The sequence below is a fragment of the Miscanthus floridulus genome, chromosome 13 (assembly GCF_019320115.1).
Source record: "Miscanthus floridulus cultivar M001 chromosome 13, ASM1932011v1, whole genome shotgun sequence".
NCBI classification, from domain to species: domain Eukaryota; kingdom Viridiplantae; phylum Streptophyta; class Magnoliopsida; order Poales; family Poaceae; genus Miscanthus; species Miscanthus floridulus.
Window position 1 is genome coordinate 56,566,354 of NC_089592.1, and position 13,174 is coordinate 56,579,527.

The 13,174-nt window shown below is 42.4% G+C and overlaps 2 pseudogenes; both read right to left on the minus strand.

The window, feature by feature from the left end:
- Nucleotides 1-1,014: 1,014 nt before the first annotated feature.
- On the minus strand, nt 1,015-7,993 carry LOC136501030 (DEAD-box ATP-dependent RNA helicase 29-like; annotated as a pseudogene).
- Nucleotides 7,994-9,093: 1,100 nt separating this feature from the next.
- Nucleotides 9,094-13,168, minus strand: LOC136501079 (RNA-binding motif protein 25-like; annotated as a pseudogene).
- Nucleotides 13,169-13,174: the final 6 nt, after the last annotated feature.

Genomic DNA, 13,174 nt, shown 5'->3' on the forward strand with positions numbered 1-13,174 from the left:
CCCTTGTTTTGCAGCCACGCTTCGCCACTGATGGTGCTGCCGACCACAGTGGTAGAAGGCTGGCGGCAAGTAGAGGTAACTTGAAAGTGAGGATTGGATGACATTTAAGGAAGTGTAAATAAAAAGAGTGAGGATTTGAAGGTAGGAGAGACGAGAATGACTTGAAGGTGATAACAAGATTAAAACAAACGATATATTTAGGTGGTTAGATCTTTGATCCTATGAACTAAAACTACCTTCAACATTCAGGAGGAGCAAATCCATTATATACTTGAAAAAAGAGACGATAAAATTTGCTAAAATGTTGTACACTAAAAAGAGAGAGCATGTTTGCCTGCTTGTGTATGTCATGACTCATGCCCCACCCACCTGGAGCTGTAGCTGTAGCCACACACACACCATGCTATCTGATCTGTTTCTTTTGCTAGCTGATGTGACCCTGATTCCTCCAAAGCCACGCACTATCCACTAAGTATGACCACCGATCAGGTTTCTTTTGCTAACCTAGAACCATAGCTCGTGGCCGTAGCTACTACTGCCCCCCACTACACTACACTACACCCAATCCGATCCAAGCACCACATCGCAAGTCCAAGCTACAAGCTAGGCTGGCTAATGGTTGAAGATGAGACAGGACTAGTATCATCTTTAGCCTATGCTCTTTGTTTTCTTTTCTCAAAAGAACAAAGAAAGGGCGTTCTGCTAAGAGGAAAAGTTGCCTGAGTGGCTTGGCGGCAATGGATCGTCACTTCGCAGAGAACCTCAGCCGGCGTCCGTCCATTCGACGGGCCAACGCCAAAAGATGGCAAGCAGCGGCAGCGGCTGCGGCGTGCGGCGTCACCCACCACTCGCAGTGCGCTATAGTTTTGGTTTTGGAGACCACACCAACACCGGTTGGCATCATGTGTTCTCAACTCTTTATTCTCAACAACGACGGTGCTCGACACCCCACTCAGGACCTAGGGCAGTAGTACTTTTCAGGGCAAAATCACTCTCTGACATTAGCCAACCGTGTATAGAAAACCGCTGGTCTGTTTGCAAACACAGGAATTTTACGAGTCAGGAGAACCATGATTCTTCACTGATCCCTATCCACATCAACACACTGCATAGTAGTAGTAGTTATCACGCTATGGTCTTGCTTATTTCCCCCCACCGCCACAAATAAACAAAACTGTGAGCAGCAAAGGTGGTGTCGCTCCATCATCTTAGACCACCATTCTGCTTCGAAAACATCTATGCTTCTGCAACAAATCTGAATACCGAAGAGCATCAATCACCTCCCGCCCTTCCCTTTCACCTTGCCCTTACCTTTCCCTCCTTTGCCACCAGCCCCTTTGCTGAACCCTTTTCCGGTCCCTTTCCCGCTACCCCTCCCTTTCCCGTTCCCATCGGGCCGCCTGTTCTTCTGGAACTTGTTCTGGAATTTGCCGTCCTTCGCGGATTTGTTCTTCAACCGCGTGATTTCCATTGCCTTCTGCTGCCTGCTCTTCTGCATTTGCTCGGGGTTCCTTATTTCAGAAGGCACGTTGGCATTTGGTATAGACCTGCGGCCATGGCCCGCGAAATGCTTCTTGTTGCCTCTCTGATAACCGCCTGCACAGAGGTTGCATCCATCAGACAGTGTTCTATATACATCTCATCATACCAAGGTTCAGTGCTATTAAAGTACTCAGCTGAAACAAACCATGCTAACACACTTGTAAAAGAGAACTAAGGCAGTGCACAGGGCAACAATTAATTCACTCAACTGAGCAAACCTTCAGAAACATTTAATGGACTTCTATTGTCAGAAAAAAAAAACAGATAATATGTTTTCATGCCAAATCTATAGAGACTGGAAAATAAAAAAGTAAAAACAGTAAGCTTAAAAAACGTATCAGGACTGAATTGCAACTTGCGAGAGTAAATAAAATCAGAAAAGGCAACGGTTACAACACAAAATCAGAAATAGTGTTACCTGAACTGGATGTGCCCTCTTCTGCAAAGTTGCCAGATTTCCCACCAATATTGACTGATTTATGTGTCCTCTGCTGCCATCTCTTATACATCCCTGTAGCCGATGCCTTTATCTTTGCACCACCTTCCGTTTTAATCTAACATAAGTTAGGAAAGGTTTTTTCAGAATTGTGAAGTTAAACTATTTGATCTTTCAGACATATATGCTGAACATACCATATCGGCGTACTAAATACTAATATGCTCGGTATTTAACATGAAGCACTGAGCTAGTAAGAGAGATCTCAATCCACCTTTAAGACATAAAACTTGTTACCAGAAAAAAACAACAAAAAATAGCATTAAGTGAACAATGTTACTTCCAGAGGGCCTATTACCCACTAGTGAATTCTATATTTCTGAGTGAGCATAACATTCGAATTTGCATAGTTTATAACAAACCCAATATGTATTTTTAAAGTACAATCAATGTTTCCATTTGTTCACAAGGTCCAGGATATTCAAAATTTCAACTGGTACAACATAAAATCTAGCAAATGGGAACCACACTAAATACAAAATGAATGATACTCAAACGCAGCTTGTGCTAGTCAATTTATTCAAGTCTGCTGCTCCCTCCATTCCAAATTATAAGACATTTTAGCTTCTCTAGATACATACCTTTGGCCATGCATTTAGATTACAATGTCTAGATACAAAGTAAAAACTATGTAACTAGAAAAGCCAAAACGTCTTATAATTTGGTATGGGGAGTATTTTAAAACGTTATTGAGCGCATAGCATCCAGGAGATTACCTTTCCTGTAGCAGTGACACGATCCCCTGCATTCAACTTGACAAATTTGTTCTGCAGTAGTAGAATAAGCATGTTAATGAGTATGCCATATGTCTAACATATCAATATGTCACTACGAAAGTATATACCTTCATCCAGTGATATCGAGTTTTCTGTGCTTGCATACCAGAAGCTTCATCATCAACTAAATCAAGAACAGCCGCATCCAATCTGCATGACATTAGTAACCTTGTCTTAAGCAAAAGGGGGATGAGACTCCGCACTTGAATTCATGAATAAACTAATAACATTGACATCCAAAGTACTGTCTTCATCAACAACATATAAAGAGCATGTCAGATCCTACACAGCATTAGGTTTACTGCACTGTTGAATGATGCATATGTTTGATAGGCTGGACATGGGAAGATCAATTAACAATAAGGCTTGCTGTCGACTGATAATCTTTCTTGGTGGAACAGTTTCAATTATTTTGTGCTTGCCAACAGTTATTTCATCCGTTTACAACAGGAGACACAGTCATACTGTTGCATCCCACCACAGAAATTACTGACAGCTACTAAAGAAACAATCCATGAGAAAGCGAGATAAAAGTAGACACATCAAAAACTTGGATTCAACGATTTTCCAAACTGTAATAAGATTGCCAAAGAAGGGCGGGCCTGGTGCAAGCGGTAGAGTCTTACCGCCTGTGACCGGAAGGTCCCGGGTTCGAGTCGCGGTCTCCTCGCATTGCACAGGCGAGGGTAAGGCTTGCCACTGACACCCTTCCCCAGACCCCGCATAGAGCGGGAGCTCTCTGCATTGGGTACGCCCCTTTTTTTTAATAAGATTGCCAAAAGGAATGCTTTCAAAACCCCCTTTTCACGACAGTTTAAAACATAACCAACATAAAACAGCAAAGCAACAATAAACAGGTCCCCAGAGGAACACATTGCACATGTCAATGAACAATTTAAACAACAAACCAATCCACTGAAGAATCATAATCACATTTTCGAAGTGTAATATGACTTGTACTTCAAACAAACATTACTTCCCCTAGTGGAAACACTCATCAGTGGCATTTTGTGGAATTGCTATATCATGGAAATGAATCACTCAAACTTCAAAATGGCAATCATATAGTGCATACCTATTTTCAACAAATCCCTCATTGTCCCTCACTGTCAACCCAGCTTCCAAATGCTGAAGGAGGCAAAAAAGAATACATCACTCAATGTTAGGCTGAGACACTACAACTATAAGTTCAGAACTGGATCAACATTTCTAGTACAGTTGAAGTTGCATAAGAGTAATTCTTTAAGCAGGGTGTACGAGGCATACTTGGTTTTGAGGTACTGAACTTATGTAGTAGTCCTCATCTCTAAAGCTCTGTAACTTCCGTTTCTTGCCACAAACTTCTGGAATGGGCAAAATGACCGAAGAGTATAATCAATATGATAGTGAGGATGATACAGAAGCTCCAGAAATACTTTCAGAGCTCACAATAAAGCAGACAAAATTGAAGACAAAAAGAGTATTAGTTTTTCACAACATAATTTAGTAAAAGTTGAAGACCTTTTTTCTCCCAATTTGAAATGTCATCCACCTCTTCAACCTGCATGAAAATAAGAGAGTGCAAAGCAAATTATCAAAGAACCATTTTTAATATAGTACTGGCAGATAAACAAAAAGAGTACCCCCTCCGTTCATTTCTATAGGAGCATAGTTTGTCTGCGCGAAGTGGAACTTTGACAATAAAGTTTTCTATAATATTTTGTTGAATAGTCACTAATTCATAACAATTAGCAAGCTCTTTAAATATGGATCCAGTTGGCACATACCTAACATATTAGACTAATTGTTGTCCACTGACATTCTTCATTGTACTAACTTCGAATAGCCAAACTAGAGATACCATCTTAGAGAGATGAATAAAGGATGCAAATAAATCAACAGACAGACATTGCTTGCCGGTCTGCTAATTGTATATGTAAAAAACATTGAAGCGTATTAGAAACTATGCTTAAGCACATATGCAGAACACTGTAACACATGCTGAAAAACAAGATTACGGGGTTAATACCACTGAGAGTGAGAGGATGGAAGGAGGAGATGTTGCATGTCCAGGTAAAGAGGACATAAGATATAAGTACAACTTATTCTACGCTGTTTATTTCCTTCCTAAACAATGACAACCCCAACTAATACAGAGGCCTACCTATGACCTATCTAAATTAATTATTTCTTAAACAAGAAAGGAAACAGTTAAATCTTGTCTTAGGAACCCTGAGTCAATGCAAATGAGTGAATGACAGCATGCTGACCAGCTTTTGAAGAAATGCATTCTTCCATTACTCTGTTAATTTATTGTAGACTGTAAACACCTTGACTGGAATAATTGATTATCCCATTTAGCTTTTTATATGATAAAGCATGCCAAAGTGCATCCTGTAAGGTTCAATTATAGATATTAAGTACTCGACCCTCTAACTGAATATTATTGTCAATTGTCAAACCAGCATTTCAAATATGTTTGCCGTGAGCTGATATCTAGTCGAGCAAAGGCCACAATGCCTTAAATGGTGTCCAGATAATAAGGTTTGCCAGTACTGCATATCCAGATGGTTGTCAGCAAATTGCTAGGGTTCATAGAACAAACAAGAATAACTTTTCAGAGTGGAAATTACCGCTGGCCTTGGATCCTCAGAACTCTTTTGGTGAACTAAATTTATAATCCCCTCATGAACTTCTCGTTTCTTCTTCATCACATCTAGCCATTGATTAGAACCCTACAAACATGCGAAGATGAAAACAGTAACAATAATGCTTTTTCTGGCATACTGTGAATCAGAATCATCATTTTTTCAGCATGGATCAGCATTTAGTGATTCTGTGTAGCGACTGCTTGCTGCAGATGCAGGGGAATAGGCTAAGAATATGATACCAGAGAAGGAACCAAAAAAAAGAGGTTTGTGTTACCTTAGAATTTCGTGCTTTAGCAGCTTCACCTTCAGCCTCTAAAATAGTCTGCTTTGGCCTGGAAATAGATTTAGGTTAAAGAAGCTCCTCCATTAGATGACACATATTGAACAAATACAAGAAACACAAGTTTTTTGAGCTGCTGTAACTACCGAAATGATTTCAGGCGTTCTGAGAATGCAAGAGCTGAAAGCTCATCTGACCGGACAACATCCCTGAAAATTGGATGAAGACCCTCACGGGCAAATCTTTTAACCCTTTTGATAGATTCTTTGAAGGCATAGCACGAGTCTTGAGATACAACCGGAAAGCATTAGCACATGGCTTTTCTAATGCTATCAACTCTGTACATCCACTAATAACTTCTTTTAATCCATCAGAGGCAAGATCAAGGGCGGGTTTGAGGAAATCGCCCATCACTGATTCCCCATTTGCAATAGCTTCATCGTTTTCATATTTATACCGTCCATGTCTTTTAGGATTTCCTCCTCTGTTGGAGCAGGTCTAAGAGGCCTTGAAAGGAAAAGATGTAGGTCCAACAATATGGCATGTCCTCTGAAGTTACAAATGTATAAGCTGTTCCACTTCTACCTTGTCCTAGCCCTCGACCAACTCTATGAACAAATAACTTAGGCTTTGCAGGAAAGTCCCAGTTCACTACATTATCCAGCAATGGAATATCCAAGCCCCTCGCAGCAACATCTGTCACAATAAGTAGCATGGTCTTCCTTGCCCTGAATTTTGAAATATGAATCATACGAGCTTCCTGATCCATAGCACCATAGGATAGGGAAGGTTCTAAAAACCCTCTCTCTGAACAAACATATTCAAGAACTCCACATGATGCTTGGTTGAAACAAAATCATTGTCTGCTCCTCGGAGCTGATGCGCTCCCTGACCAAATACAGTAAGGCAGCAAGCTTCTCTTCCTGGCGCAGTGTGAAGAACACAAGCCTGAGATCAGGACTGATCTTTTTGTCCAAGTCGAGCCTCACAATGTGTGGATCCCCGACCATGCTTTTGCAAACTCTGCAAGGGCACTACGGCAAAGTGGCACTGAAGAGGCAATGTTTGTCTTGTATCACTTAGCTTCTTCAGATATCGTGCAAATGTTTGGCGAACCCCATGCTGAATAAGGAATCTGCTTCATCAAACACACATATTCCACTGATCGAAGAGTCATGTCCTTGACATCATTCAAATGGTGCATGAGCCTGCCTGGCGTGGCAATTATGATATCAGGACACTCTGACAGGTCCTCAAACTGACTCTCCATGCCTTATCCTCCACCACAATTATGCTGGTTCTTAGGTCTACAAAATGAGGGGAAGAAACAAAGTCACTACTCCACATTAATGAAACATTTCGAGCTGAGAAGGCGCAACCCTGAAAACATAAAAATTGATGCCCAACATTGCAAAAAGGCACAAACAAAAACAATATACCCAAAATGCTAGGCTGTGCTATCTCAAGTAAAGCAGGCCCAATATAGCCGCTGAATTATGCATCTCGAGAGTGGGCAGGGCAGACCCAGTGCCGGAGGGCTCCCACATGAGTGGCGTCTGGGGAAGGGAAAAACCGAGGCAAGCCTTCCCCCCGCAAAATCTGCGGAGAGGCTGCTTCGAACCCGCGACCTGGTCTCACCATTGCACCCACGAGAGTGCCATATAGAAAAATCTCAATTGGTAAAACAACACAACTCACATCATGATGGCTACATGTACAAAGCTGAGAGCGTGCAGAACGGCACATGGCACGGCTACGGGCGCAAGGGGTACCGCGCACCTGTGAACTTGCCGAGCTGGTTGCAGAACTTGAGCGTTCTGCATCGCGAGGTCGCGGGTAGGGGAGAGGATGAGCGCGCGGACGCCGGCGCTCGGGTCGCGGCGGCGGAGCGCTGCAGCATGGGCACCAGGAACGCGGCGGTCTTCCCGGAGCCCGTGCGGGGCCATGGCAGCGACGTCGACGCCCGCGAGGATGAGCGGCATGGTCTTGCGCTGGATCGGCGTGGGCACGCGGTAACCCCTGTGGCGCACCCCGCGGTACACCTCCCTGCAGAGCCCCATCGACTCGAACCCGCCCGGACTTGGCCTTCTTTGCTCTCCCGCCCGACTTGGACTTCTTGCTTGCCGCCGCCGTCCGCCCGCCGACTTCCTCGCGCTTTCGGCCGCCGCCGCGACAATCGCGTCCGGCTCCGCCGCGGCGCCCATGGAGGGTGAGGAGGAGGGCTTGGGCTTCTGGTTGATTTGGACTTGGCTGGGGTTAAGCGAGCCATGGGTGGGAAGTAGGGACGGAGGAGAGAAGAGAGGAGATGTGGGTTTAGCCGTTTAGGGCTTTATCAATGTCGGCCGCGCGGCGGCGAGGTGCTGCGGAGGGAGGAGAAGGAGAGCAACGAGGCAACTTGCGCGACGAACCAGGTTTGGGAGTGATGGGCCGGGCCGACAAGAAAACTTCATGGCTAAGACACAATATCACCCAATGATTTTAGGTCTACATTAATCTGAGAAGACATTTTTCTATATTTAAAACGAAAGAAAGGACCAACCCTCAAGAAAAAATATATAGAAGAAAAATATCATAGGATGAGTGTGCGTGCATGTTGTGGAGGTCTTTGTTGCACCGTGCATTCTCAAATAAAATATAGCTCACTAATTAATGATTGTGCAGTGAACAAACCTGTATTGTACGAAGAAGAAATTGTATTTGCTACTAGACTATTTAGGAAGTTTCGCTAAGAGCATATTTGATACACATGGGTTACTAGTTAGGCTAAAAATTAGCCTAAATTTACTATAGTTGGCTAACACTGGTCAGAAATTTGGCTATCCACCTATTAGCCCCTCTTATTTGGATGCACTGCATAGAGTAATTGAACTAGAATTAGCTAACTACAATTAGCTCATGGGTATCCAATATTCCCTAATTAGTTCTACCTAGACTCGAGGTGTGTTCGATATAGTTCCACGTCTTGATTCTTTATGGAATGATTCTAGGATGGACTGTCATCAATTCATCATACATACGTCTAGACTCGGAGTGACTATAGTGAGGAGGAATGGAATATCCCGACACTAGTTGTGTCCAAACCAAAACACATGCTTAGAGACAAGCTCAAAAGACAACGCAAGAAAATGAGCCATAAGTAGAGGAGCAAGAAACTACAAATTTATTGCACAGCAGCAACTACGAAGAGCTCCACGATACTGCTACAGTAGGTAAGCAAAACTGAAATATGAACATCTTCTAAGAGAGTTTGCACACACACACACACAATGTATGACTAGGGATTACTTGTGGCTACTGCCAGCATTGACATTCTTCGCCGTTCACCAGAGAACAAGTTAAGCATAAGTAGGCTGTTGACGCATGTGAACGTCGCCAAACACATTTATGCAATCTATCAAAAAAATTACGCACAGTATCTCATGGATTCTCGTATACATTTCTACAAGGGAAGAGTAAAATCAAAACCATCAACTCAGCGTCACTAAAAATGGTTTTTGATGCTTGTAGCACAGTATGACCTTACAAGCGTGATCACAGTTGATGAGTAATGTAAATCAGAGGTCATACAAGGCAACAGGCTTAGCTTCATGACTTTGCTCTTCCTGATAGTCCAGATTCGACTTTCTTGATCTCGAATATCAGCATCCTCCACATCTTGAGGACAAACATCTCAGCCTCAACATCCAAAATCGACTGTAGGAGGTCTAGCATCTTTTCTGCCTGAACGTGGTCTTTGGTGCAGGAAACAATATAGTCCACCAAAGTTGATTCCTCCTCGCCAAGAAACTCAATAATCTTTTTTGAAATCCAAGGCCTCATTCTCTCGTGCAACTCATGCTGCACCAAGAAAGAACAAATCATAACGTCAAAATCAAAAGGGATACATGCGCAACAAGATAAATTGTATAATAACACATACAAGGGGCGAGAAACAAAAAATATGTGTTTCAACTTCCATGGTAACTTAACAGCTAATACTTAATCAATTGGTCATGAATCATGGGCAGAATGAAGACAACTGGATCGCGACCACATGTTTTAGGGTGGTTTACAAATCTATGCAAACCAGAAACTCATCGAAACAGCACCTGCTGTTTTTGATTAATTACCCCCAACACAAAGGAAGATTAAAAACACACAAAAAAAAAAATGCATGTGCTAAGTAGTGAAAAAAAAATGCTTGAGAACAGATGAAAGAACACAACACTATTCAGCTTCCAAGTTAAAAATAATGCAAGTTAATGAATTTGATTTCACCATTGTCATATATCGCCCAGTTTAGATCATAGGCAAAAAAAGCTCTTCCTTTGTCCTTGGGATCATATCAATTAAATTGCTTTGCATCCAGAATCTTCTTGTTCTCTGACTTGGGCTTATCCTTCTCGCGATCATGTAGCTTCTCTTCGCTCATCACTAGGATGACCTTCACTGGATCTCCTATTCCTATCCTTATCGCGTCAGCCTTCTCCTTCCTTTGAGGTTAGAACTGAGATGCGCTTGGCAAACTCGGCAGCTGCTGCGACATTTGCCCCAGTAGAAGAATTAGCCTGTACAGCTTGTAATTCTTCATTGGAGTAATCGATAGGTACTAGAGGTCTTATGCTTTTATCAACATTATTTTCGTCATCCTCTTCAGCAAAAACTGATGGAACAGATGTCCTTTTGCCCAAGCCTATCAAACCAAAACCCAATTTTTTTGCTGGGGCATTGCTGTTTTGCTTGGTATCAGCGAATTGACCAGGTGCCATGCTTGTTTCTTCACCATTATTTTCCTTACCAAGTCCACCTGGCCAATGAGAAAAAAAGAAAAGGATAAAACTGGAACATGGAAATGTGATAAGACTCAGAAAACACATTCACACTTACCAGCACCAACACCATTAGCAAAGCTCAGGATGTTATCAGCCTCCACAACAGCCGGCTTATTTTGTGCATCTGTTTCCTTTTCGTCACCACCATCAACCTCCATAAGTGTAGCAGACTCTTCAGCAGCTGCCGCCGCTGCAGCTGCTTCATCGCTTGCCGTTGCAACTCTACAGCCCTCCTCCTTGCTTCTGCAATCCCTTATTTTATCTGCCAAATCACACCCTCCTATCTTCAAGTGAGCTACTACTCCTTCGCTTCCTTTTCCTATTATCCTCTTCATCACTATCATCTTCCTGCTTCAGGATCTCCCTTCTGCGGTTATGTTCTCTGTCTCTTTCTTTCTCCTTTTCACTATATCTCTGATATTCTTTCTCTCTCTCCCTAGATTCCCACTCCTTAAGGCGATCCCTGTATAGCCTATCAGCTTCTCTATGCTTGTGATCCTTATCTCTATCCCTCCGTACTCTTTCACGTTCCCGTTCACGATCATGCCTTTCAAGGTCTTTGTCCCTTTTATCCTTATCATGCTCTCTATCCTTCCTCCTATCAGGAGGGCAGTTTCAGATCTTTCAGTATCATTAACTGCCCTTTATCAGTGTCAGCATTATTCTTATCATTAGAATCTGCCAATTGCAATAAAATATATTAAATAAAAAAATGCTATTATTGGGCAAAATGAAGTAACCATAATTAAGAGGACCCAGTACCATTTTTTGCCTTATCTACGCCAGAGCTATCAGCAGATGGTTGAGCTGGTGGAGGCGGAGGTGGGGGTGGCGGTCTAGTCTTTAACCACTCCTCAATCATATTGCTTATTTTTTCTGCGACGTCTTTATCAGCTTGAAAGTCTTCATCAGTAACAATCCCAATTTCTTAGTGTTCTCTTCATTGTCCTTATCTCCAGCATCTCCTGTCTCCTTATTCCGATTCATCAGGGACAGGTTTTGATGATTCATTGTCAGCAACAGCTGTAGTTCCATCACCGCTTGCATCTTCTGTTTCTTTTGCCTTCTCTTGTGCTCTCTTCTTTTCCTCAACATGTTTCTTCAGGTACTCCTTGGTAGCATCATTTATATTAATCTGGTATAGAAAATGGAACAGATGCATTATATAGAATTATCATTAGTTTAAGAACCTACAGAAAATTAACATTGCATTGACAGGATGAAGAAAGGTTAACTCAACGAGCATTCGTATAGTACTATATTACGGAAAACTTCTAGGCTTACGTATAGTACTAAAGCAATGAGCATTTGTATAACATTTGATTGGTGTCGGTATCCGATGATATGCGAAACTGTATTAGTATTCGTTTTTAAATCTGGAAACAAAATATGATGAATGCACTATCCATTCCGATCCATTTTCACCCCGAACTTTGGTATCTCAGTTGCCCCCTGAACCAATCCAAAAGAAACCACAACATGATCATGACATGATGAGAGACTATTACTAATTTTGGCAACAGATATTGAATATGCAAGCTAAACAACTACTCCCTCCGTTCCGTTTTATCTGGCGTAAGCTAGTTTCTGAGAATGGCCGTTTTATCTGGCGTAGCACCATAACATGCACTCCTATTAAATGGTATGCAGCAGTTGCGCAGCGTTTTTTTCGCTTTTCCCACTCCATGCATGCGTGCATGCATAATTGATCTGTAATTCCATTGGCCTGCTTCTCCTCCCTTTGCTGCATGCAATTGATAACGGCTCCACTAAATATAGAAAACAAAGCTGGATTAAGTTGTTCTTGGTATGTGGAATACTAATGTTGGCGCCAGATAAAACGGAACGGAGGGAGTACTTGCAAACAGTTGTCACTTCCCATGTCACGCCCAGCTCTTCCAAAAAAAAAAACTAAATGCTAACACACATTTTTTTCACCAATAAAGTTGAGACCGAAGACAGAGGCAATGATACATACCACCAGTTCCTGACCATCAATGCTCAATTTGTTGAGAAGCCGTGTCGCACGAAGGATGCCTTCAGCAGATTCAAATTCACAAAACCCAAAACCTTTAGGTTTTCCATTACTTGGATCTTGGGCACGCTTCCAACTCTTGACAGGTCCACAAAGCTGAACATGGTCCAACATTAGACAGACTTTTCTACAGTAGAGTTACCTACTAAATTACAAATAGAAATGGTACTGATAAAAGGGGAAAAAATCAACCCTTCCATACATACAACTAAAAACATATAGGAGAAAAGAAGACATACCCGAAGAAGTGAAAGAAGGAAATCATTGTCTACTGTTGGGGCAATCTTGCCAACATAAACTGCAGTTGGCGGTTTTATCAGCCAGCGTAACAGCTGGAGTAGGTGGCCGGGCACTTGGGGCTACCAAAGGAGGAATAGCCCTGATCCCAGAAATTATTGGTGGTCGTTGAATTGCCACGACACCAGGCGGCGGCATTGGACGTGGAACAAAACCTGGACGAACCATAGGATACAGTGCAGGATAACGAGGCATTCCTGCAGAGACAGACAAACGACACCTATGCAACCACATTAGTAAGTATACCCACCAAGTAAAACACAAGATACCTCATAACACATAGAATCAGAGAATGTAGTCATGTGTA